Source organism: Mauremys mutica, chromosome 2 (genome assembly GCF_020497125.1).
Source record: "Mauremys mutica isolate MM-2020 ecotype Southern chromosome 2, ASM2049712v1, whole genome shotgun sequence".
Classification (NCBI taxonomy): Eukaryota; Metazoa; Chordata; order Testudines; family Geoemydidae; genus Mauremys; species Mauremys mutica.
In genome coordinates, this window is record NC_059073.1 from 186,086,345 (window position 1) to 186,114,258 (window position 27,914).

The 27,914-nt window shown below is 46.1% G+C and overlaps 1 protein-coding gene and 1 long non-coding RNA gene across 8 annotated transcripts in view; one reads left to right on the forward strand and one right to left on the reverse strand.

Annotated features, from left to right (window-relative positions):
• The window catches only part of FHOD3 (formin homology 2 domain containing 3), a 650,322-nt gene that overhangs the window by 557,275 nt on the left and 65,133 nt on the right, over positions 1 to 27,914 (reverse strand). The window lies entirely within an intron of this gene.
• LOC123365163 overlaps positions 26,748 to 27,914 on the forward strand; it is a 47,305-nt gene continuing 46,138 nt past the window's right edge. Inside the window, exon 1 of the long non-coding RNA XR_006577455.1 lies at positions 26,748 to 26,932. This is a non-coding gene — a long non-coding RNA (uncharacterized LOC123365163). The remainder of the gene's footprint in view (positions 26,933 to 27,914) is intronic.

The window sequence follows — 27,914 nt, forward strand, 5'->3', positions numbered from 1 at the left end:
GAGAAGCGTTTCCATTTGGCCAGGTAGGTGGTCCTGGTTGACGGTTTCCTGCTACCGAGCAGCACCTGTCTGACCTGTTGGGAGCACTGCATCTCCACTGCATTCAGCCATGGAGCATCCAGGCTGTGAGGTGGAGCAATTCCAGGTTCGGGAGGTGGAGGTGGCCCCTGTCCTGCATGATCAGGTCCGGGAGCAGAGGCAGCATCAGGGGCGCTCAAACGGACATGTGCAGGAGCAACGTATACCGGTGTTGGTGCGGCCATGCCGGCACTATCAGGATTACGCGGACATGTTCCTTGCGGATCTTGAGAATCATTCTGTGGATCATGGAGATCGGGGGAAAGGCGTACATCAGGCCTTCCCTCGAGGACAGGAGGAAGGCGTCCGACAGAAACCCCGGACTGCGGCCCAGGAGGGAGCAGAACCGTTGGCACTTCCTGTTCTCCCTCGAAACGAACAGATCTATCTGGGGATAACCCCAGAGGCGGAAGATTGAGCGCACTACATCCCAGAGAAGGGACCACTCGTGACCCCGGAAAGAGCGGCTAAGGTCATCCACCAGGCCATTCTGTTCCCTCGGGAAGTAGGATGCTGTCAGGTGAATGGCATTCTGCACGCAAAAGTCTCACAATGCGAGGGCTTCCCTGCACAAGGGAGAGGGGCGTGCACAAGGGAGAGTGTTTGTTGATATAGAACATCGCTGATGTGTTGTCCATGAGGACTGAGACACATCTGCCGGCCAGGTGGGATTGGAAGGTGAGACAACCCAGGCGCATCGCTCTCAGTTCCCTGACATTGATGTGCAACCTGAGGTCCTCTGGCGACCACAAGCCCTGGGTCCTGAGCTCCCCCAGGTGCGCCTTCCCATCCCTGATCCGAGGTGTCCGTTACCAGGGAGCGGGAGGGCTGAGATCTGGCGAAGGGAACTCCCATGCACACTTTTTGCAGGTCGAGCCACCACCGAAGAGAGCTCAGCACCAAACAGGGAAGAGTCACCACTGAATCCAGGGAGTCCCTGGACGGGCGGTATACGGTCGCCAACCAGGACTGAAGGGGACGCAGCCGGAGCCTGGCATGGCTCACTACATAAGTACACGCTGCCATGTGGCCAAACAGCTTGAGGCAGTTCCTTGCCATGGTGGTCAGGGCGCGTTGCAGCCCGAGAATGATTTCGGACATGTACCGGAACCTGGATTCCGGAAGGTACGCTCTGGCATGGGTCGAGTCCAGGACCACCCCTATAAATTCTATCCTTTGAGTGGGGGATAGGATGGACTTGGCCTCGTTTAGGAGGAGGCCGAGCTCGAGGAAGGTCCACCTGATGAAAAGCACCTGAGCCTCCACCTGCGCCCTGGTGCGGCCCCTTATGAGCCAATCGTCCAGGTAGGGAAATACCTGAATACCCTGCTTGCACAGGAAGGCCGCCACAACTGGCATGCACTTTGTGAAAACCCTTGGGGCTGCTGACAGGCCGAACGGCAGCACTGTGAACTGCAGATGGGCGTCGACCACGACGAACCTGAGGTAACGCCGGTGCCAGGGGATTATGGCAATATGGAAATATGCGTCCTTTAAGTCAAGGGCGGCATACCAATCTCCTGGATCCAAGGAGGGAATAATCAAGGACAGGGAGACCATGCAGAACTTGAGCTTCTTCACAAACTTGTTCAGACGCCGCAAGTCCAGGATGGGTCAGAGGCCCCCTTTCACTTTCGGTATTAGGAAAGAAGTAGAAGCCCCTGCCCCATAGCGCCTGAGGAACTTCCTCCACTGCCCCTGCCGCGAGAGGGACTGCACTTCCACAATTAGAAGTTGCTCGTGAGAGGGGTCCCTGAAGAGGGACGGGCCGGGGGGCTGGTGGGGCGGGAGGGAGGAGAACTGGATAGAATATCCCCTCTCTACTGTGCGGAGCACCCAACTGTCCAACATGATTCGGGACCAGGCACGATAGAAGGGGGACAGACGTGACCCAAAGGTAGGGATAGAAGGATCCAGAGTCCTGATTGATGGTATGGTTGAGGACGACCTACCAAATAGGAGGCCTGGGTCCCGATGGCGGTCTCAGCTGGCCGGATGACTGGCCGGAGGGCTGACGTTGGTGACGCCTCCTGCTGTTCCTGCCACGCCTGCGCCCAACCTACGGGCGGTTCTGAGGCTGGTAAGGGTGCGGGGCCGCCTGCGGCCTAAACTGCCTACGCTGGGTTACTGGGGTATGCAGGCCCAGCGAACAAAGAGTAGCCCTCGAGTCCTTTAGGCTATGCAAATGCTTGTCTGCTTTGTCTGAAAACAACATCTGCCCTTCGAAGGGGAGGTCCTGGATGGTCTGTTGGACCTCACGGGGGACGCCTGAGACCTGAAGCCAGGCCCGTCGCCAGCATGCGTGAGGCTGAGTCTGCCGCGTCCAGGGCTGCCTGAAGGGAGGCTCAGTTTTCCCTCTTCCACCAGGGTCGAAAATTCCGACCGCGAGTCTTGGGGAAGGAGTTCGGCAAACTTAGACAGGGCCGAGCACATGTTATGACCATATCGGCTTACGATAGCCTGTTGATTGGCTATTCATAATTGTAGGCCTCCTGTGGAGTACACTTTCCTGCCAAACAGGTCCAACTTTTTGGCATCCCTGGTCTTTGGCGTCTACCCTTGAAACCCTTGACGCTCCCTCTGGTTGGCCGCATCCACCACCACGGAGTCCGGGGGAGGGTGGGCGTACAGGTGTTCATGACCCTTCGAGGGTACAAAGTAACGCGCCTCTGTCTTTTTGGCAGTGGGGGCCAAGGAAGCTGGCGTCTGCCATAAGGTGCCGGACGTGTCCGCTATAGTCTTGATCAACGGTAGGGCTACCCTAGATGGGCCCGAGGGAGCCAGGATGTCCACTACCGGATCTACATCCACCTCGATTTCCTCTGCCTGGATTGCCAGGCTCTGAGCTGCCCGACGGAGCAGCTGCTGGAGAATCCGATTGTCCTCCAGGGCCGGTACCGTAGCCATGCCTGAGACTGCCTCGTCTGAGGAAGAGGAGGAGGAGATCACTTGAAGTGAACCTTTCTCTGGCGCATCCACCCCTTCAGGGGCCTGCGGCACATGGTACTCAAGTTGCGGAGCCGGTGCCAGTTTCAGATGTGGCACCGCGACCGGTACCGGGGTCAACAAAGAGCGGCTTGGTGTGTCGGGCAGTGCCTGCTGAGCCCGAACTATGGTCGCCGCCAGTGCCTGGCTAGGGGGTGCTAAACTTCGATGCGGTACACCCCTGCTGGGTGATGGTGCTGGTGGAGGAGGCAACTGTGCCGGGGCCACCGATGCCGAGGAGACCGAGGCAGACCTGGAGCGAAGGCCAAACGCCTGGCCCACCGACTGGTGGTAGGCCCAGGGGGTCCAGAACGGCCACTGGGAGGGCAGTTGCCATTGCTGCTGCCACTGTGGTGGGTACTGTTGGCAGCTCGCCCACGAAGCTGACCTCCTGCTCCATGACCTGCTGGAGCGGTAGGAGTCCACCTCTGAGTCTGAGGTCTCTGAGTAAGAAGACCTGGGGGGAGCGGTACCCATTGTCGCCAGAGAGCGGTGCTGCAGTGGTGAGGAACTCTCCTTCTGGCCCGGTGGCGCCCGGGTGGCACGGGGCGGGAAGTGAGGCGACATCATAGCCGGCTTGCCCCATGATTGTACTGGGGGACGGGCCACGGTTGGCGGCTCCCTGACACAGTGCGGGGAGGCCGGTACCGGGAGCCTCAGCAGGTCTCTTTGGTGGCCCTCTCCGAGGTACCTTAAGCAAGCAGAGTGCGGGTCGCTTTTTGGCATAAACTTCCTGCAGTCCTTACAAAGTTTAAACCCTGGGGACCCGGCCATGCCCCAACAACTAACAACTATGTACAACTGATCTAAGTAAAACTAAACTATATACACTTAAACTATACACACGAAGAATGAGACACTGCTAAACTTGCTATCAGCACGCAAGGTTCCAGCTAGCCATCACCGGCAGTAAGAAGGAACTGAGGGGGTGGAGGGTCGGCGGGCCCCTATATAGGGCGCCGCAGTGGCGCCACTCCAGGGGGCGCCAAGGCTGACCCTACCGATGCTGCTAGGGGAAAATCTTCCGGCTGGCGTGCACGCGGCGTGCACACACCTGCTTGGAATGGACATGAACAACCACTCGAAGAAGAATCTCAGATTTCCCCCCTTTTTTACTTCTAATTAAATAGGGTTCCAAATATACATAAATATGTTAAATAAAGAATATATGCAAAAATCCATAGTTAGGATTGAAGATAAGCAACATTTCATTGTTATACACTGGTTTACATACTGTCAGTATTCGACGACTCTGCAGCACAGTTGTGGTTCAAGAGTAGAAGTAGAAGCAAGAGGGGGGAAGAGAGCACCTCCTTTTGTTCTTTCTAACCCAAAAAGAGTTTGATGTTATCCTATTAACAATTATGCCTTATATAGAAGTCAGAAGTTACACCAGAGGAACATGTGAAACATACATGCTCTTCCTCTGCTAAATGCTAATATGACAGCAGCACCAGGTTCTCCTTTGCCTACTTCTACACAGGAATCTATTTTTAATAAATCCAATGTGGTTGGGATTAATAGTGTTTGGAAGTATTATTTCCAAACTTTTTGCCATGACTGCCAAACATTTACATTTTCAATGAGATTGGTCACTAGTTTGCACAGTCATTCATAATTTTCCTGGCTTCACAAGTACTGTAATGGGTTCTAGGCGGACAGGTAAGATGTTGCCATTCAATTACAGCATCTAGATTTCTGTAAGAAGGTTACTAATATAAACCTCTACCCCAATATAACGCTGTCCTCAGGAGCCAAAAAAATCTTACTGCGTTATAGGTGAAACCACATTATACTGAACTTGCTTTGATCCGCCAGAGCACAGCCCCGCCCCCCCGGGGCACTGCTTTACCGTGTTATACCTGAATTCGTGTTTTATCGGGTCACATTATATCGGGGTAGAGGTGTATCTTTATAGATTCAGCTGGGAATCAGTCTAATCCAGAACTTCAGGTAGTCTACTTGGACTGGATTGCCTCCAATTTTTCTTGTTCTCTTATATCCTTATCCCAGTTAGGTTTGTGCTCCTCCATGATGTGTGCAAGATTTCATACATCAAAAAACTCACGGAATGCTTTTATAGTCAGACAATTTTCTCCTTTGTAATTTTCTTTTTAAATCGTTTTGACTAAATAGGGTTCTTGGTAGTTGGGAGTGCTATAACTTGACTGGGGGGGAAATAAATAATCAAGAATGAATGTGGTTTCCAGAATTTTCTGTGTGGTTTGCTAGTAAAAAATTAATTTTGAACAGTTTTTTGGATTTTAATAAATATATATATTATCACTGGGGGGTGGGGAAATCACACTATTAATGAAGAGTTTTGACTTCCTAAAATTAAAATATGCTACATATTGATCATGCTTAAACATGCCACGCACAGTTTAAAGAAAAGAGGAAATAAACACACTGAGCCAGAGTCTCTACTGCTACAATAGGGCTACAGTGATTCACACCAGCGGAGAATCTGGCCCATTAATTTATCCAGTATCTAGTAATGCAAAGTTAAGGTTGTTGTGTTGTGACATCTGCCCATCTTTTTCCCCAATGCATTTTGGAGGAGATGAGCTGAGGTTGTAATGGGCAATCTATTTGTAGTATGTTGTGCATTTTTAAATGTATGGGATTACTGCCCAGAACACAGAATAGGCACCAATAGATATTCTTATAAATTCAGAGAAATTTTTAAACATGCAATAGAATACACAATAATTTCACAAAAAGTATTCACTCAGTGTAATGAGTTTTCTGAATAAATTTTATGTGTCAATGAGGCATAATCCTAAATACTGAAAGGCATGAGGATTTTTCCTTGAGCATGTGTATGAAAAAGAAAAGTCCAGTTGGACTTTTAAGAAGACTGTGGTTCCAATCTTAACACAAAGAGGTTGTCATCTAAAAAAATATGCACTCTATCAAGAACACAACTTGGTCCTTCAATTCACAAAACACAGACCTCTATCACTTGACAAAAGATCACTGCTCGAAAATACCATAGAATATCCATAGTTACTTTCTAAACTGCAAGCAGTTTTTAAGGGGTACATTGCAGACAAATATTTTTATCATCAGCTGTGAAGGGAATGGACATATGTGAAACGTTTATCATCTTTTTATATAATTTTTAATTTAAAATGTTTGCTTGAGTGCTCAAGTAGGTCTTCAAAGTTTGCAAATTATATTTTTATTCAAGTACACAAAACTATATTTGGGACCCACTTAACACACCAAAGAAGAAAGATGTTTAATGAGGCAGTAGCAAAGCCACTATTAGATTTCAAGAATTTCTGCATCTCAGTCCTGTACTCAACCTCCCCTAAGCCACACTGAATTTCCAAGGTTTCATAAGGGCAAGGAGGGAGAGTTAATATTGCTGTTGGAAGACTAATCCTGGGCTTCATGGGAATTTATTAATCTAAGTAGTCTTCAAAAAGTATATAAAATGCAAAAATTAGATCTGTAGCATGACTTTGGATATACATCCTCAAACACCCATTCAAAAACCCTCAACACACTCAAACTGGGAATTTACAGAACATTTTATTAACTGATCTCATTTAGAGCCCAATCCAAAGCAAACTGAAGTCAGTGGAAGTAGCTCTGTTGACTTCAAAAAGCTTTGGATCGGCCCTTCCTTCCTGTTAGAGACATGAAGTATCAGTATACTTTGAGGGGTAGCGAGGGAGTTACAAAATGTGCAACTACATTTGTATTTAAATGTTATCTGACTATAATGCTTATATCCCTTTACTGAGGAAATAAGGCATAATGGTGACTGGACTTTTTCCCCCTAGTTAAAATGCTAGGAAATAAAACGTATTTCATTCTCACAGGACAAATGATGCAACCTTCCATCTAGTTATTACATTCATGATCAGCTACTTGTGAATGAGAGGCACTTATTTATTACATACCCTCAATGATTTATTTCTCAGCTTTCTTTCATTAGGTTATTGCTGACTGACTATTACCTGATATTGTATGTTCTAACTGATTACCAGTAATATGTGGCACAGAACATGGAGCACACAATGTAGAGAAGTTGGGTACATTATACTCCTAGAGACTGTTTAAAATATAAAACACACCAGACCTAAAATGACACATGCTTTCTCTCTAAGACATTAGTCTTTTTCATTATTGATGGATTTTTTTCTTAGGTGGGGTTGATGAGGTGGAGAGCAAATGTAATTTATTGGGTAAATTTATTGTTGAATGAACGTTAAACTGCTCTGGACTGGCCCTTTTCAAACATTACTGCTCTAAGGAGACAAAACAGAAACTCTTTCCCATTTCTCCTTTTTTCTGATTTCAGTTATCTAGGAGGTTTGTGTGTGTCAGGGAGATCAGAGTTCAAAATTCTGGTTACTCAGGGCTCTGAAATTTATGTTGAGGTAAAACAAAGGAAATTAAAAGGCTGCAAGAGCTCAATGGGCTGAACATTAGCCCTTTGACATTAGAGGACCTTGGTTTGGATCCCAGAGCGGTTGATATGGTCTTTCATCTAACTGGCTGGGGTTAGATAAAATGTACGCCACACAATGTGAGGGTAAGAGAGTCCATTGTAGGATTTTGTATAGCACTTTTGGCCTGTGGGCATGCTATATTATCCAATAAGTTGTGGATAGCTCTGTGTGTGCCTTAGTATTCAAAACTACAAACACTCAAGTGAAAAAGCAAAGCCACCTTAGGGCATTAGTCCCAACTGAAAGAATAGCCAAAGTGTCAGTCAGTAGTAGAACATCTGTTGAAGTTAACAGCAAGGCCTTGTGCACTCCATCACAAACGGGACATAAATTCTGCTGCAAGATTCTTTGATTCTACAATGCCCTGGTGTTGCTCTGCAGCAACTTCCATTAAAATATTTTAAATGGAGATTTTTAATTAATTACATATACAAATGAATAGTAGAATGAGTGCAGTGGCCCCTGTGTTATTTAGTTTGTGACTAAATTCTATTTGTTTTCTCAATCCAAGTCTTCAATGTGCCAAACAATTTTTGCACTTACCGCACATAACCATATCATAGAAGCTGAAAGATGGAAGCTGGAGATTTTGGCAGTCAGGCAGGGCACAGTTGGAGATTTTGGCACCTGGATTACCATGCAAGACTGTTTGGGACTGTGGGAAGAGTATATTAGTCTGCTAAAATGTTGAGAATGAAATTGTCATATTTAGGTTTCAAAATGAATAAACCACTGTAATATACCCCTTAGACTGTTTCAGACTATATGCACTCTGTGGAAAACATGCACTGGTTTATGATCACTTCACATTGTTAAGATTAATCTTCATATCCGTGAAGATCTGAAACATTAAAAAAATAATAAAGCTTAGTCACTGGAGCACAATTCATTGGCAAGGGATATATTGTGCAGTCAATTCTACATTCGCACAATCATGGAAGATACAGAGATGTGGTTACAGGGCCTGACACACTAAACTTCAGCATAAAGGCCCCAGCTCAAGCAAGCACATAAGCACATGCTCTAGTACTTTCTTGAGTATGGGCCAGATTACAGTCAGTAATTTTAATGCCATTTTGATAGTGTACAGGAACTGTGGATCAGTTGTTCCTCGCCAATAATCTGAGAAGCTGAAAGAAATTGGCTTTGTATTACTGGCTTGACTGGTTTTTCAAAACTATATCTTGATAAATAGCTCTCAAGTTGAAACTACTCTTCTTCATACCTCTCCCCGGCAAAGACCAAAAGAGTGCCAATGGTCTAATCTCTAGCAAAAGACCAAGGCTGTGTAATGGCCACTTCTTTTCCACCTGTGCTCAATATAAATATTACATCTTTTATTAAATGGGAAATTATTTTCAAAAGAGCATCTATATGGGTCACTTTTCTTTGTTCCAATTAGAGAATTGCCCAAAACTAAAGGGTTTTAACTCCACTGTCTTGGTTTAGAGATTTTAAATGAACCTTCTCTATTGGATTCTTCTATGCGTGACCTGAAGTGTCACATAAATAACACCACCTTTACTAGTTCGCTTAACAAGTGCCTTCACACATCATTCTGCACATATTTATTCCTTGTAAGCTTTCAAAATGAGGGACAAACAATAATAATTAATGATGACATATTAATGATGGCAAAAAGCCTTCAGTGAAAAAAAAGATATTTAAATCTACTGTCATGTAAAACACGGTTATTCACTAACATTTTCTATTGATTTACAAATTTAAAACACATACTTGAAAACTGCAAATTATGCATATAGGTGGTCTATGTAACCATGCATTCCTTTTACTACTATTCTAATCTTCCCTCCCCCATCCTCTCTATTGTTTGCTACACTCACCTCTTTGTATCTTCCCTTTTAATTAGACTGTACGCTCTTTAGGATAGGGAATTTATTTTATAGGGTATTTGTACAGCACCTAACACAATGGGGCTTTGATCCTGACTGGAGTGTCTAAATACTTCTGTAATATAAATAATGAGAACAAACAATAATAAATCACCTTTGTAAATTTTCAAAGAATTAAATTAATTTCAGCTGTACAAGTCTCATTAAAGTCAATGAGCACAGAGTTGCTTAAACCAGGGATTAAAAAATCCTCTCAACTGTGGTGAATAGGAATTTTTCCCAGGTGAGAATAGATCTTTAACTATTGATTGCTGCTGCTTTTAAATTTTCATGTTAAAAAGAAAATGAAGCTTCTATAGTCCTTAATGTTGTGAAATAACTCCCCAAATGTGAACTGAATGCAAATCTATGCAATGATGTCTTTCTAAGCATGCAGTCAAACAATTCCAGTGCCTCCACTATTGCTCATAAAACTTTCCCCCGCAGCAGCAAAATTACAAGACCCTAGTCACTTTCATTGCTGCTCCTCAGAATTTAATGGGCAGCTGTGAAATCTTGCTGTAATTGTTTACCAGTTGAGAGACCTGTCCAGGACTGGGGCGACCCTGTGTCCTATGGCACTCTCTCCCTCCTTTGTAATTACTGGAGAAATAATAAAGTATTTGATTTTGCTGCACCCAAACAAAAAGCGAGAACTGAGTTTTTCTCCGACACAGGTACCGTCACAGAATGCCCACTTGTGGCCTGAGGTGGCCCTGCAGGCACCCTGCCTCAGTATCCCTCAGCATTCCCCAGAACTATCCAGTTATAACCAAAATCTTTGAAACAATATTCCCCATCTCTTCACAGTCTAGTTTATTCAGAATACTCAGTTCCCCTTTTAGTTTCAAGGTTTTACAGCCCACCCTCTTAGGGCCTCTGAATTCCCAGTCCAGGCCTCCCCGGCCTGTATACTCTCCCACTCACGTTCAGGAGTTCCACAGTCCTCCTTCCTGGGGCCTGTGTGTTCTGCTTTGAGTCCTCACCTCCCCAGCCTGTAGGTCACTCCTCAAAATTAGGGGTTGTAGAGCCCTCTTTCCTGGGGCTGTGTGCTGGCTGGCTTCTTCCCCTCAGCAGCTCAATGCAGTAGCTCCCCCCAACTGTGCTTGGAGACTCCTTCTGAGTCATTCACTCAGTTGCCTGAACACTTCCCTAATCCTGCCCAGGTGGGTCTAATAACCCCAAGCACCTGTCTGCACTGGCTGGGGAAGCCTTGTCTCACACACTCTGCAAGGCTTCTGGTCCCTTAAATGAACAGTGGTCTGTGACGGCCCCCAGACCTCCCTTCTCCCAGACACTAATTGCTCCCCGGCATTATTTTCCTCTCTCCCAGTGACTGCTTCTGTTACTCTGGACATCTGGAATGGGGTAACTGGCCGCTCGCACTCCCTTAAAGGGCCAGTACTCTGCTACATTCCCCATGACAGGTAGACAGGTCATGAAAAGGTGCCCATGAGTGGAAACCAAATTCAGCTCTAATAGGAGCCCTGCTTTGTATGATTTTTGTTGAGAAGTCTTTGGCTTCTTTTGTCAGGGTCTGTGGAAGACCAGTGCCAGTGACTGGGGAAAGGGCAGTCTAATCTGGTGGTCAGCCTTGTGTTCAGGAACCAGAGACCGATGGACAGGTCTGAAATTAGGAGCCAGGTGTCAGAGCCAAAAGTTGGAGGCAGGGTCTAATGGAAAACAGGCACTGAAAGGGATAGCACTGAGTTAAAAGCCAAAGAGCCGTAGCGGAGGGTTGGAACAGGAGTAGTCAGAAACCAGGGTGACAGGGCTCAGGGAGCAGAAAACAGCATAGGGCAGGAGCCTGGAAAAGGGCACGGTCGAAATCAGGAACCAGGGATGAGGCCAGGAGTCAGGCAGCAGACAATAGGATCTGTAGCAGCAGCAAGCCAGGATTCAATGTCTTGTGACTCTTTTTGGCTTTAAATACTGTTCCCAGCACAATCAAGGACCTTGGAGCTCCTCTAATCAGGCCCCTTTGGTCGGTACCGTTAGTGGTGTATAAGACCTTAAGGCTCCCAATTCCCCTGTCACTAGTAGATCCGATCCATCAGGTGGTATTATGGGTGCATCAGCGGCCCTTCAAACCCAGGTTCAGGACCAACTACTATTCAGAGTATAAGGGCTGTATCCTACTCTCCCTTAAGTTTTTGCAAAATTTAAACATGGTAAGCCTGCTCTGACCTGCTGTTCTTGAGGGTTCCCAAGAGAGACTCTTCGAAAATCCCCTAGATTTATAGAGAAAAATAAATACAAAAGCTCAAATTTGTACTGATTCAAGCAGTGGCGTGCTTGCAGTGAGAGTCAGGAGGTTCTGAACTCGGCTCTGCCACTGACTCACTGCATGGCCTGGGCCAAGCAGCTTGATGCTTCTCTCTCACTTTCCAAGCTATAAAATGGGGATACTCCTTAGTTACCTGCCTCACAGGGGCACTGTGAAGTTTTATTAGCTAATATCTGTGGAGTGGTTGCAACATATAAAGCACCACATAAATGCTAAGTATAACTACTGGTACAAAATCAAGACTTACACCCTAACTTCCACTCTGACTTAAGCAAAAGGAGCAAGAAGTTAAGGGTGTTGTGGTAAACCCACCTCAGTATCTTTGCTTTTGTTAGTTTAAGTCATTATTATAGCGTGGGGTTGTTTTGTTTCCTTTATTCAGTCTTCTGGTCACTGTTACCATTTTCTTTAGGCTCAGTATCTGATAATCATTCCCAGCCATCCTGTTTGCAGGACGGCTCTGAATCAGGTAACAATATGAGAACAGCCAGGTATCAGTTTAGCTTGACCAGATCCTCACCTGGGAGAATCAAATGTGACTTCTATCACCCTTCAAGACCATTGCCAAAGGAAACATGGTTGGTTTCTGAATCAAGCTAGCCTCTGAGATAAACTAGCAAGAGCCATGACTTTCAAGGGTTTATGTTTAGGAAGAGAAATTACCTATAATTAACCCTTAAGTAATGTACAGTATGAAGATAAAACATTTTTTTCTATAGGGTAGTATACCAAGCCTATTTAATCTGATGACACATCACATGACAGTTATGCATTCATTACTATCTGGTGGGACAATCTAACTGCAATGGAAACCTATCTAAAACAGACACGACACTCGGGAAAAAGCATTCAAGGTACACATGCATAGCACTGCTTTGCATTGTTATGAGAGCTTTTCAGGGTACTCAGGTTTCTCAGTACACACTGCCCTTCTCCTGAAACAATGTTTATTGTTTTGAATGGAAGCTTAATGAAACAGCATCTACTGACAAACCTCATTTTCTAGGGGATCCACTGGCTCCCAAGAGAGAATATTTTACTCTGTAGGAAACATGAACTGCTGCAACAGCCAATTTGAAACAAATTTCTTGCAACAAAATATCAACAGCACATGGAGAGCAGAACCTTTGCTCTATGGTACATTCTTTCATGATGCTTAAGTACTGGATTATACACTGTTTAATTTAGAGCTCACAAACCTTATATCCAGAGGCCTTTGCACCACCCACCTAAATGACACTCAAACTTTCAGTAAGTGAAAATTTGCATTCCATCCAAGCGGAATCTACTAACAATCAGATTAACTTCATACTCTAGGGTACTCCATGTTGTCAGCAAAAAACTAGCTATCCCCTATTGAGTTTAAAATATGGGAATTTCTGCCAGAGTTCAAGTGCTTGAGGCTATCAAGTGTTCCTTGCAAGAGAGCTGAAAGCCGGCACACACACAAAAAGGGAAGTGTACCCGAAACCTGCCGTTAATCAGGCAGCATAATCCTAGCCTTTGATTTCAAAGCTGTTAAAGCAATGGTTTGACTGAAGTTCCACAGTAACATGTTTCTCCACTCAATTCTGGATTCAAGAGATGTGATAACACTTCAGATGTTTAATACAAAAAAATGTTTTATGAAAGCCAGGCCTTTTTTGGGAGAAGGAGGGGGAGAAAATTAAAAATCTCTCTGCAAAGCCACCAGAAAATCTTATCAAAACAAGTAACCTTTTTGAAGCTCTTTACAGCTTAGCATATCACAATCCAGCTGTCTCTTTCTCGTTCCTTGCATTTTTGTTCCATAAGGAAACAAAGGCGCTTGAGAAGTCTATTAAATGCCGAGATTCACCTCCAAGGCTCTGAAGTATATTACAAGCTGATGCCCATTCAGCATCAATGACCTCTTCTGTCTCCTGCTGGCTGTCACGTTCCAAACACATACACTCATCTTTAAATGATTTTAATGAGGCTTTTCTTCCTTATCTAACCTCCCCATCTAAAGGTTTGCAATATAAATAGTCCTAATATGTCCGTATACTATTCCTGTAACACTCTTGCACTCCACTCATTGAACATAATGTTCCTGGAGCACAACGTATCTGACTTGACGGGAGCAGAAGAGGAGAAAAAAATCTATCAATACCTCCTGGAAACACATGTTTTCTGGATAATTTTTTTTAAGGCTAATTAGGAAGAAAAGAGATAAATCACTCAGGCAGCATCCTACAGTTGTGAAGTGTAAATCATACACTGCAAAGAAAGAAAAGAGAAGTAATTTTAATGCATCAGGATATTGTATATAATAGTAAATTAGCAAAAAACTCAAGGTTAATTAATCAAGCAAGATCTGTACATATTTTTTCCTATAGAATCTTCAATACTGATCACACTGTGATTGGCAACCCTAATTTAACTTCCCTTTTCTTCAGCATATATAGGTTGCACAGCAAGTGTTACACATAAGTGGAACTGAAAGCAAAATAACACACAGTCATACAGAAGAAATACCTTTTTCCTACACATGTAAAAGTGTCCAACTAAATTTGATTCTATGTCACAGCCTCATCCGCTAACGATGTAGATGCTTACACAGTAGAGAGACTTCTGCCCCCTCAGATGTACACTGATTGGCTTTTATAACCAAAAGTAGCTAAGGCCTTGTCTACACTACAAGACTATTTCGAATCTACTTAAGTCGAATTTGTGGATTCGACCTTATGAAGTCGAATTTGTGTATCCACAGTAAATACACTAATTCGAATTTCTGAGTCCACAGTAACGGGGCTGGCGTCGACTTTGGAAGCGGTGCACTGTGGGAAGCTATCCCACAGTTCCCGCACTCCCCGCTGCCCATTGGAATGCTGGGTAGAGCTCCCAATGCCTCCTGGGGGAAAAATGTGTCGAGGGTGCTTTGGGTAACTGTTGTCATTGAACCGTCAATCACGCCCTCCCTCCCTGAAAGCTCCGGCGGGAAATCTGTTCGCGCCCTTCTCTGGTCGGTTACAGCGCGGACGCCACAGCACTGCGAGCATGGAGCCCGCTGCGATCATCGCTGCACTTATGGCCGTTGTCAACTCCTCGCACCTTATCGTCCACCTCTTCCACAGTCAGCTGCTGAGAAATCGGGCGAGGAGGCTCCGGCAGCGCGGTGAGGACAGGAATTCACAGAGTGGCGCAGACCTCTCACAAAGCAGGGTACGCCGCGCCGTGGAGATCATGGTGGCAATGGGTCAAGTTCATGGTGTGGAACGGCGATTCTGGGCCCGGGAAACAAGCACGGACTGGTGGGACCGCATAGTGCTGCAGGTCTGGGATGAATCACAGGGGCTGCGAAACTTCAGGATGCGTAAGGGCACTTTCCTTGAACTCTGTGACTTGCTGTCCCCTGCCCTGAAGCGCCAGGACACCCGGATGCGAGCAGCCCTGAGTGTGCAGAAGCGAGTGGCCATAGCCCTCTGGAAACTTGCAACGCCAGACAGCTACCGGTCAGTAGCGAACCACTTTGGCGTGGGCAAATCTACCGTGGGGCTTGCTGTGATGCAAGTAGCCCACGCAATCGTTGAGCAACTTCTCTCAAAGGTAGTGACTCTCGGAAACGTCCAGGACATCATAGATGGCTTCGCCGCGATGGGATTCCCAAACTGCGGTGGGGCTATAGATGGGACTCACATCCCTATCCTGGCACCAGCCCACCAGGCCAGCGAGTACATTAACCGAAAGGGCTACTTTTCAATGGTGCTGCAAGCACTGGTAGACCATAGGGGACGTTTTACCAACATCTTCATTGGGTGGGCGGGCAGGTTCATGACGCGCGTGTGTTCTGGAGCTCTGGTCTGTTTAAACGCCTCCAGGCAGGTACTTTCTTCCCGGACCACAAACTAACGGTTGGGGATGTGCAGATGCCTACAGTGATCCTCGGGGACCCAGCCTACCCGCTAATGCCCTGGCTCATGAAGCCCTATACAGGCGCCTTGGACAGAGAGAAGGAACTCTTCAACTACCGGCTGAGCAAGTGCAGAATGGTGGTGGAGTGTGCTTTCGGACGTCTCAAGGGGAGATGGCGGAGCTTACTGACTCGCTCGGACATCAGCGAAAAGAATATCCCCGTAGTTATTGCTGCTTGCTGTGTGCTACACAATCTGTGTGAGAGCAAGGGCGAGACCTTTTTGTCCGGATGGGAGGTTCAGGCAAATCGCCTGGCTGCAGTTTACGCTCAGCCAGACACCCGTGCCGAGAGAATATCCCAGCGGGAAGCGCTGTGTATCCGGGAGGCTTTGAAAGCAAGTTTCCTCGGAGAGCAGGGTAACCTATGACTCTCCACTTGCTTTCAAGAGAAACTGACCCTGGGCCTGTGTCTGTATGTGTCGATTTCGATCTGCGGTTACATACCCCGTTCTCCAAGTTTCCCCCACTTCCAAAGCACGTTTTAAAGCAAATTAATTGTTACACTCATTATTAATAAATCTTTGTTTTACTTTGCATTTCTGTTCAGGTGTTGAAACATGGACGCATACTGTGCTGGGCACGGTGTGCACTGATGTACAGACCGCTTGTTCCATAGAGGAATGACATCCTCCTGCTCCTACATAGGTCTCTGGGGTGGGGGACGGTTGCAAGTGGTTGTGCATGAAGGGGAGGGATTGCAGGAAGGGGTGGGTTTGCAGGAAGGGGCGAGTGGTGCCTTCTTTGGATAGGGGTTTGGATGACGGCAGTGGGCTGCGGGTTTGGGCGTAGGAAGGGGTGAGGGGTGTGGGGGAAGGGTGAGTATCTGTCCGTGGATGAGGGCTCTTGTTGGGGCTCAGGGCAGCGGAGAGGATCGTTGCTACGGTGGAAGTGCATGGTAAGGGCAGCGTGCCTTAACATTAAGGGGGTGGCAGGCGCTAGGACCCTGGACAAGCATACACATCACAGAATGACCCGGGGCAGCATACACCACACAGAGTGACCCTGGTGCCTACTGACTGCAGTGTGTGTGTGCCCTGCAGTTGATCATGGCCCCAAGTCTGTACCCTGGTAATGTAGGCTATACCGTGCAATTATAAATCCCCTCCCCCCCCATACACAAAAAAATCCTCTGACACGAAAGACGTGACCGAAACAGTGAATAACAGCAAACAGCTTTTAATAATCTAATACACAGTGGGGGGATGAAACTTGGATTTGGGACTGGGTGAGCCTGTAAGGGAAGCACTTCTACAAATTTATAGCGTGAGAGGTGTGTGGTACATTAGCGCTATGCAGTGGTGCAGTGACAGTTCTCACGGCCCCTACCGCCCCTCCGTCTTGTACTTTTGGGTGAGGGGGGGGCAGGACTTCTTGGCGGGGGAGGGCGGTTGCAGATACACTGCAGGGGGGCTCTGTCCTCCTGCCTGCGGTCCTGCAGAACATCAACAAGGTGCCGGAGCGTGTCCGTTTGCTCCCTCATTAGCCCAAGCAGCGTTTGAGTCGCCTGCTGGTCTTCCTGCCGCCACCTGTCCTCCCGTTCGATGTGTGTGCGATGCTGTTGACATAGGGTCTCCCTCCACTGTCTCTGCTCTGCCGCCTCGGCTCTGGAGCAGGCCATCAGTTCCACGAACATCTCGTCCCTAGTCTTTTTTTTTTCGCCGCCTAATCTGCGCCAGCCTCTGCGAGGAGGATGCCGGGGCAGTCCGGGAAAGAGCCAAAGCTGTGTGATGGGAAAAGTAACTGATTTCCTTGAACAGATACATGTTTGCGAACAGTGAACACAGTCTAGTCAGTTTCTCTGAACAAGACCATACAGGGCAACAAGTCTCACGAGATCTCAGGACAAGTTCGAGATTTCGGAATACGCTCTCATTGGCTGCGGCATTGCACAGGAGAGTGGACAAGTGGGGAGAGACAGCTGAATCCGTCTAGCAGACAGTCCTGGTAAGCCTTACAGTACATTCTGCTTATCAGTTAATGGATAGCTGTGCCCTCCCGCTAAAGGCAATCTGGAAATCATATACTCTGACCCTTTTCCAGCCACTCCCGCCAGTGTACGGGAAAGATCAATGTATGCTTTTCCTATGTGGCCTACAACACGTGGCTGTTAAGCGAGGGTCATTGTTATGCAAAGTAAAAGTCAACCATTCACAACAGTAACAATACACTAATTGCCCTAATTAGATGCAGCATTTCATGAACGAGATCACCCTGATGCGGGTCCCTCGGAGTCACAAAGAGCGGATGCTAAGGGAAGCCCTGCAGAGACCAGGACCATATGCGGCCATGCTTGTGGAGGCGATGATTCCCATCTACATAAGGATGTCCTGGCGCGGAAGAGTGTGCTTCCACGGAGCACCCAACAAGGCACCTCTCCCCAGGAACCTCCTGCGGAGGCTTTTCGAGGACCTAAATGAGACCTTTCTTGAATTGTCCCTGGAGGATTATTGTTCAATCCCTATATGTGTGGACCTACTTTTCATATAGTTTTTCATTGAAAATTTTATATATAGTATTTCAATTTTTTTATACCTGTTTTATAAAAAATAAATGTTTACATGTTTATAGCACTTACCGCCTGATCCTTCCCCTGATTCAGAGTCCGGGTTAACGGCCGGGGAGGGTTGGTAGGGGATCTCTGTGAGGGTGATGAAGAGATCCTGGCTGTCAGGGAAAGCGGTATTGTGTTCACTGTCGCCTGCGCCGTCCTCCACAGACCCTTCCTCATCTTCCCCATCGGCGAACATCGAGGAGGAACTGTCCAGGTTCACTATGCCATCCACTGAGTCCACGGTCACTGGTGGGGCAGTGGTGGCAGACCCACCTATAATGGCATGCAGTGCCTCGTAGAAGCGGCATGTCTGGGGAAGGGCTCCGGAGCGTCCGTTTGCCGCTCTGACTTTTTGGTAGCCTTGTCTCAGGTCCTTGATTTTCACGCGGCACTGCATTGCATCCCGGCTGTATCCTTTCTCTATCATTGCTTTGGAGACCTTCTCGAAGGTCTTTGCATTCCGCTTGCTGGAGCGCAGCTCCGACAGCACAGACTCCTCGCCCCACACACCGATCAGATCCAGGACTTCCCGGTCTGTCCATGCTGGGGACCTCTTTCTATTCTTGGATTGGCCGGACTCCTCTGCTGGAGAGCTCTGCATCGTTGCAGGTGCTGCGGAGCTCGCCCCGATGTCCAGGCAGGACGTCAGATTCAAAGTGCCCAGACAGGAAAAGGAATTCAAATTTTCCCGGGTCATTTCCTGTGTGGCTGGTCAGAGAATCCAAGCTCCGACTGCTGTCCAGAGCGTCAACAGAGTGGTGCACTGTGGGATAGCTCCCGGAGCTACTAAGTTCGATTTGCATCCACACCTAGCCTAATTCGAGCTAGCCATGTCGAATTTAGCGTTACTCCACCTGTCGGGGTGGAGTACCGAATTCGAACTAAAGAGCCCTCTAGTTCGAATTAAATGGCTTCCTGGTGTGGACGGTTGAGCGGTTAGTTCGAATTAACGCTGCTAAATTCGAATTAAAGTCCTAGTGTAGACCAGGCCTAAGTCAGGGCTTTCTTCTTTTTGGGGGGGAGGAGAGGAGAGAAGAATTCTCAATGAAGTGTCAAATAAAATGTTATTTCAGCAAATATGTTTTGTAATACATAAGCTGCTCTGCTAATTACTCATTATTACTGAATATTGAAGTATTAGTAAAGTTCAAGGCAGAGTCATTCCCACGTTTCACCACAAAGTGATGATTTTTGCCCGAACAGAAGTCACTTCCTTGTTACATAATATGAAGAATGACATTGAGTTCAAAAAGGTTGGTCATTTGTTGCATTTGTTCTCCGAATGGTGAATTCTGTGAAACAGCCTCCCCTTCCCTCTCCCCTTCCCCCCACGCCACTTTCTGAATCACCATGAAAGCTATTTCTGTGTTTTTTATTGCACAGTTTTCCCACATTAAATAATTACCTTTTCAAAAGCTCCCAGAACATTTAAGGGTCAGTTGCTGTCTTCACATTCACTCAGTGACTATTTTTAAAAAATCATACTTTTCATGAGCAGGGACAGCACAAAAAAACTTGTTCCTGGTAGAAAGTTCATGCTGTCATTTTGTGAGCTTTTGAATGAGCCTTCTTTTAACATACTAAAGTTTGCCATCCTAGATTTTTCCCATTTTAGAAAACAGAAGAATCTTAGAGTTGGGAATGGAGAAGACAGTGATTTTAAAGGTTTTATTTTCACTAAAATATGGCCCTAAGAAAAGCACAAACAGGGAAAGCTTCCTTCATTGTTCACTGCATGGTGAGACAAACTTCAGATTCTTGCCCAGTACAGATAAGAGATAACTTTACTTTAATGTATCCTAGATTCATAGATTCCAAAGCCAGAAGGGACCATTGTGATCATCTAGTTTGACCTCCTGTAAAACAAAAGCCATAGAATTTCCATAAAATAATTTCTAGAGCATATGTTTTAGAAAAACATCCAATCTGAAAAACTGTCAGTGATAGGGAATTCACAACTACCTTTGGTAAGTTATTCCAATTTAATTACTCTCACAGTTATAAATTTACTAGGGCTGTCAAACAATTAAAAAAATTTGCGATTAATCATGAGATAGACAAAAATAGTCACAATTAAGCGCAAATTTAATCGCACTGTTAAACAATAATAGAATACCATTTATTAAATATTTTTGGATGTTTTCCACATTTTCAAATATATTAATTTCAATTACAACACAGAATATAAAGTGTACAGAGCTCACTTTATATTATTATTTTTTATTTAAAATATTTGCACTGTAAAAAGATAAACAAAAGATATAGTATTTTTCAATTCACCTCATACAAGTACAGTAGTGCAATCTATCATGTCAGTGCAACTTACAAATATAAAACTTTTTTTACATAACTGCACTAAAAATAAAACAATGTAAATGTAGATCCTTCAAGTCCACTCAGTCCTACTTCTTTTTCAACCAATCGCTCAGACAAACAAGTTTGTTTACATTTACGGGAGATAACGCTGCCCGCTTCTTATTTACAGACTACAGGACAGGGTCACAATCAATTAGTGTAGTGGGGGGGATTGCTGGAGTCACCACGGGGGGGGTACTGTGGCAGCGGCTCTGAAGCACCCTTTCCTTGCTTCACATCCTCACGGCTGCTGGCAATTGCCCTCACCCCTCCCCTCATGTACACCAAATCAATAATTAATGCAGAGGAAGGGGGCGTGAGACAAGTTCCGAGGAGTTGGGAGACACTTTGGTAATCTGTGCATCTGGTCTGGATATTACAGTCTCTTGTCCCCAGCCACCTCCTGCTCACTGCCAGAGCCAGTGCCTCCCTACCCACCACCAAATTCTGTCTCCAGAGGTGTGTGATTAACGCACGTTTAAAAAAAAAACATGGTAATTTGTTTTGAGTTAATCACTTGCATTAATTACAATTGACAGCTCTAAAATTTACTACTTATCTCCAGTGTGAATTTGTCTAGCTTCAACTTCCCGCCATTAGATTGTGTTATACCTTTCTCTGCTACACTGAAGACTCCATTATTAAATACTTGTATTTCTATGTAGATACTCACAGATTGTAATCAACTGAGTCCTTAGCCTTCTCTTTGTTGAGATAAATAGATTGAGCTCTTTGAGTTTACCAATATAAGGCATGTCTTCTAATCTTTTAATCGTTCTTGTGGCTCTTCTCTGAACCCTATTCACTTTATAAATATCCTTCTTGAATTGTGGGTACCAGAAATGGCCACAGTATTCCAGCAGCAGTCGCACAAGATTCCACTGTTTATACATCTCAGGATCGCCTTGTATCTTTTGGTCAGAGAGTCAAACTGGGAACTCATGTTGGGCTGATTATCCACCACAACACCCAAATCTTTTTCAGAGTCACTGTTCCCCCAGATAGGCCATACTTACAGGATTGGGGGCCATCATTCTTCATTCTTAGATGTATACATTTACATTTAGCTGTACTAAAACACATATTGCAGTCCTCACATTATAATTTTCTGATTGCTATCAATACCTATCATGAACTTGGTTCCATACTGCTTCCTAGCTACAGCTAAGATACAAAAACATTGACCAGTAGCCAGCACTACAGAGTTCATGTTACATGCAGAATGCAGATTTCCATTATAATCCTTTCTTTTCACATGCCTGAAACAACTGCTGATGCCTTGAAACAACTCTTAGGATCCTAGAAAATCAAAAGCATTACTGCTGCCATAAGGGCACATGGGGCAATGCCTCACTCACAAAAATGAGAGGAGTAAAATAAGTGAAACTTTACCCTAAGTACATCAGTCTCTCAAAGAGCAGTTGTTAGCAGCTTAATGCTTCCATCTCTTCAGGTGAGGAATCCATACAGATACCTGGTGCTCCAAACTTCATAGTGCACATTTTTGGTTCCATAGCAGAAGTATGTCAGGTATGGTGCCTGAATTTCACTGAACAATGCAGCAGTCATGGCAGAGGACTTACGGGATCTTTCAGAAGGGGTCTTAAATAATCAGTTTATGGGAGTTACAGGGCATTACTTAAAATTCTGACCTAGAATACTCATTGGTGCTTCAGCTTTTTTTTTTCGTTCAAATGATTGGAAAAGTAAACCAAGTAGGGAAAAAAGGTTGCTTGGATAATCTTTCATAAACTTTTCCTTTCTGCTTCAAATCACCCTGCAATAGGTCAAGAGAAAAACCCAGGCTTTAGCACTCTTCAGTTAAGTTGATAATTTCACAGGAAACAAGATGTGAAGTACAGATCCCGAAAAGCTGTGGACCGAATATATTGTATAGAGACCCCTACTGTCTTAACAAACAATAATTACTTTCCTCCTCCAATACATGATCACCTTAAATAGCCTCAACCAGAACACCTGGTTCTGTCCTATCTTAAGCCAGCAGAGATGCCAACATATATCTATTTATATTAAGCAAATTTGCCATTGCTTCATAAAAATCTTCCCTTATTTAGGTCAATATGATTTTCTTTGGGGGAGGGAATTGGATTTTTTGGTTTTGATTTGGTGGGGTTTTTGTTTGTTTGTTTTGTAGTAATGGGAAGTTGTCTTTCAGTACCATATTTGCCATGACCTCTTTTATGATTAGATGGAGTATTCTTTAATAATGCTTCTCTCCCACCTCATGTTGGCTCTTCTATTCTAAGTTCTGTTTGAGGGGTAATCTTGGTATATAATTAGTAGATAATTTATACTTCCTTTAGCATGTACTGAGCAGTAAGCAAAACTCAAATTAATAGTTTGTTGCATTGATGTGGATTTGTCCAGTCAATTCCTTCACAGAGAACACCCAGGCGCTCCCCGCCCTAAGCCATCTCTCAACTGCCCATCAATAAGTGAGCTGCACACCCTCCTGAAAAGTAAGAGGCACAAAGATCAGAACTCTTCCTTAGCCACTTTTCAATAGGCCAACAAGAGCAGGCTTGCAAGTCCTCCCATATCACAGAGTTCTAAGTGGCCAGGTAGCTGAAATGTTGTACTGGGGCAGATTTGAAGCCTCCCACTCAGTCCCTACAGGATTTTCCCATCTGGCACAGAGTAAAACTTCATGGTGGCTTTAAGAATGCACAAAACCCATGATTCCACACTTAACTTTATAGTCATCAATATAATGTTCAAGTCAATAAATATCATAAGCTATCACTACATATAAGGGAATGCCAGATCTCCTCAGTTTTAGGTGCTAACTATCTCTTCAAACCACCACAACAAGGTGTTTGATCACAAGGTTGAACTAGCAAGAGGGAGTGCATCTGCCTTGTGTCCTCTGTGGATGTTGCCTGACTGGTCTGGAATTTAGATATTGGATTTTACAGAATAGCTTAATTGCCAGACTAGTTATCTGGTGCTAAGACTGGAAGTACAGATCAGGAAGTAAGGCCTTGTTCAAAATATCACTTTAACTGAGTTTATTACCAATTATTCACATGGCTGGTTTTGAACACAGTTTACATTCACACACAATGTGGTTGCTTGATTAAGAACTGAGATCTGGTAGTTGTGTTTCACTCCATGAAATAAACTAAATCCATCACATGATTGTCTTCCTGTCACCAGCTCTGCATTTTTTGTTGTTGTTATTTTTATCAGCAGGGGAGGGAGGAAAGGAGTTGGTGATTGTTTTGTGTGTTTGTTTGCTTGCTTGTTTTGTGTGACTGTTTGCAGCAGAAAAGAAACCATAATCATGTAACTGATGATCTGGCCAGCATCTGCTATAGGAAATCATAGAAATGTAGGCTAACGCATGACCAAGTATACCTAGACTGGTTGTCCAAACTATTCTTTAAAACCTCCAGTGATGGGGATTCCACTGCCTCCCTTGCAAGCCTATTACAGAGCTGAACTATTCTTATAGTTTAATTTAACTGATTTTATAAATTTTATACTTTAACTGATTTTTCTCAGTACATCACCACAGAGACAAAATTAAGCTTAGTTGCCATTAAAAACAGTTACCTACCTTTTCATAACTGTTGTTCTTCGAGATAAGTTGCACATGTCCATTCCATTCTAGGTGTGTGCGCGCCCGTGTGCACAATTGTTGGAGATTTTTGCCTTAGTGGTATCCGTAAGGTCGGCTGTAGCACCCTCTTGAGTGCCGCATTTATGCGTTGGCATATTAGGCACTGCCGACCCTACAGCCTCTCAGTTCCTTCTTGCCAGTAACTCCGACAGCGGGGTAGGAGGGCGGGTAATGAAAGTGACATGAGCAACACATCTCAAAGAACAACAGTTATGAAAAGGTAGGTAACCATTTTTTCTTCTTTGAGTGCTTGCTCATGTCAATTCCATTCTAAATGACTCACAAGCAGTATCCTTGGAGGTGGGCTTGGAGTTCACAATCTAGCAGCTTACAGTACTGCTCTACTAAAGTCAGCATCGTCCCGGGCCTGCTGGGTAAGTGTGTAATGGGATGTGAACGTGTGGACTGTGGCTGCCCTACAGATGTCCTGGATAGGCACTTGGACTAGGAAAGCTGCCGAGGAGGTTTGCGCCCTGGTTGAAGAGGCAGTTACAATTGTTGGAGTTGGCACCCTTGCCTGATCGTAACAGCAGTGAATGCAGGCAGTGATCCAAGAAGAAATTCTTTGAGCAGACACTGAATGACCTTTCATCCTGTCAGCCACCGTGATGAACAATTGCGTCGACCCGCAGAACGGCTTGGTCCTTTCGATGTAGAAAGCTAGCACCCTCCTGACATCTAGGGAATGCAATCTACACTCCTCCTCTGACTTATGTGGCTTTGGAAAAAAGATAAGTAAGTAAATGTCCTGGCCCATATGAACCTGCAAGATCACCTTGGGCAGGACAACCAGGTCTGGCCACAGCTGGACCTTGTCTTAGTAGCAAGGCCAGCTCTAACTTTTTTGCCGCCCCAAGCAAAAAAAAAAGAGCACCACCCCGCCATAACACCCCCCCCTGCAAGCGCTGCGCCGCTGAACCCCCCAAGCACCGCGTCGCCCAAGCCCCCGCCGCCCCAAGCCGCCCAAGCCCCCGCCCCCCTCGAGTGCCATGCTGCCGAAGCCCCCAGCCCCCCTGAGCGCCGCGCCGCCCAGGTCCCCGCCCCCCCCGAGCGCCACACTGCGCCGCCCAAGTCCCCTCCCCCCCCGAGCACCATGCCGCCAAAGCCCCCCCCCCCCCGAGCGCCGCCTGTCTGAAACAAAAACAAACAAACCAAAAAAAAACCCTCCAGCACGGCCCGGCCGAACAAAAAAAAAAACAAAAAACCCGAGCGCCGCCCCGCCCCAAGCACGTACGTGGTTGGCAGGTCCCTGGAGCCGGCCCTGCTTTGTAGAAAACCATATAGGGTGGTTCCGAGGTAAGCGCCCTCATCTCGGAGACCCAGAGGGCAGATGTTATCGCAACTAGGAACACAACCTTCCGGGACAGGAGAAGGAGAGAGCAGGAAGCCAGGGGCTCGAAGGCGGGTCCAGTGAGCCATGACAGCATGGCGGAACGGGGTCCCTGACATGCAGGTAGAGGCGCTCAAGGCCCTTGAGGAACCTGGCAGTCATGTTCTGGGTGAAAACCGACCTATCCTCGAGCGGCAGATGGAAGGCCAAACTAGCAGCCAAGTGGACCTTGATAGATGAAAGGGACAGGCCTTGGAGCTTGAGATGCAGAAGGTAATCCAGGATCAACTGCAGTGAGGCCCGCTCAGGCCGGATGCCTTTGTTCAAGATCCAACAAGCAAAATGCTTCCATATGGCTAGGTAGGTCGCTCCAGTGGAGGGCTTTCTGCTGCCCAACAGAACCTGCTGGAGAGCAGCCAAGCACTCCTGCTCTGCTGCATTTAACCATGCAGAAGCCACGCCATCAGGTGCAGTGCCGCCAGGCTCAGATGCAGAAGACTGCCATGGTTCTGGGACAGCAGGTCCAGTCTGAGCAGTAGCCGTAACATAGCAGCCACCTAGAGGTCCAGCAGCATGCCAAACCAGTGCTGGGGTAGCCAAGCCAGCGCTCTGAGGTTCACTCTCACCCTGTACTTCTTGATTTTCATGAGGACTCTGTGAATCAGCAGCACTGGAGGGGAGGCACATAGCAGAGTCCCCAACCACAGGAGAAGAAAAGCATCTGATAGGGAACCCTCAAATTGAGCAGAAAATGTGGCAGTTCCTGTTCTGCCTGGATGCGAACAGTTCCACCTGAGGAGTTCCCCGTCTCTGGAAAATGAGGCTGGCCATGTCCGGATGGAGGGACCATTCGTGGTAAGACAATAAGGTCCTGCTGAGGCAATCTGCCAAAGCATTCCTGGCCCTGGGGAGGTGTGTGGCAATGAGATTGATGCCGTGTTGTATACAGAAGTTCCAGAGCCTGAGGACTTCCTGGCAAAGAGCAGATGACCTGGCCACACCCTGCTTGTTGATACAGAACATAGCCACTGTATTGTCCATCAGGATCTGGACCACTCGACTTTTTATGTGAGGTAGGATGGCTTGCCAGGTCAGGAGATCCACTCTGAGCTTCCTGACATTGATGTGTAGGGAGTGATTATGACTCAACCAATGACCTTGCGTGCTGAGATCACCCAGATGGACTTGCCACCCCCCAGGTCCGAAGCATCAGAGACTAGGGTCACCGATGTGGATGAAGCTGCGAAGGAAACCCCCTCCAACACTGATGCAGGATTCCGCCACCATGTGAGTGACAACAGTACGTGGTCTGGGACCCTAACCACACGGTCCATGCTGTGTCCCTTGGGGATGTAGACCGACGCCAGCCATGCCTGTTGAGGCCTGAGGCAAATCCACGTGTGCCGGACCACGTGAGTGCAGGCTGCCATCTGGCCCAACAATCGTAGGCACGAGTGGCGGTGAGATGGTGGGCTTGCAACATGGTTTACAACATGGTTTTACAAAAGGTAGATCGTGCCAAACCAACCTGATTTCCTTCTTTGAGAAGGTAACAGATTATTTAGACAAAGGAAATGCAGTGGATCTAATTTACCTCGATTTCAGTAAGGCATTTGACACGGTTCCACATGGGGAATTATTAGTTAAATTGGAAAAGATGGGGATCAATATGGAAATTGAAAGGTGGATAAGGAACTGGTTAAAAGGGAGACTACAATGGGTCGTACTGAAGGGTGAACTGTCAGGCTGGAAGGAGGTTACTAGTGGAGTTCCTCAGGGATCAGTTTTGGGACCAATCTTATTTAACCTTTTTATTACTGACCTTGGAACAAAAAGCGGGAATGTGCTAATAAAGTTTGCAGATGACACAAAGCTGGGAGGTATCGCTAACACAGAGAAGGACCGGGATATCATACAGGAAGATCTGGATGACCTTGTAAACTGGAGTAATAGTAATAGGATGAAATTTAATAGTGAAAAGTGCAAGGTCATGCATTTAGGGATTAATACGAATTTTAGTTATAAATTGGGGACACATCAGTTGGAAGTAACAGAGGAGAAGGACCTCGGAGTATTGGTTGATCACAGGATGACTATGAGCTGCCAATGTGATATGGCCATTAAAAAAGCTAATGCGGTTTTAGGATGCATCAGGCGAGGTATTTCCAGCAAAGATAAGGAGGTGTTAGTACCGTTATATAAGGCACTGGTGAGACCTCATCTGGAATACTGTGTGCAGTTCTGGTCTCCCATGTTTAAGAAGGATGAATTCAAACTGGAACAGGTTCAGAGACGGGCTACTAGGATGATCCGAGGAATGGAAAACCTGTCTTATGAAAGGAGATTCAAAGAGCGTGGCTTGTTTAGCCTAACCAAAAGAAGGTTGAGGGGGGA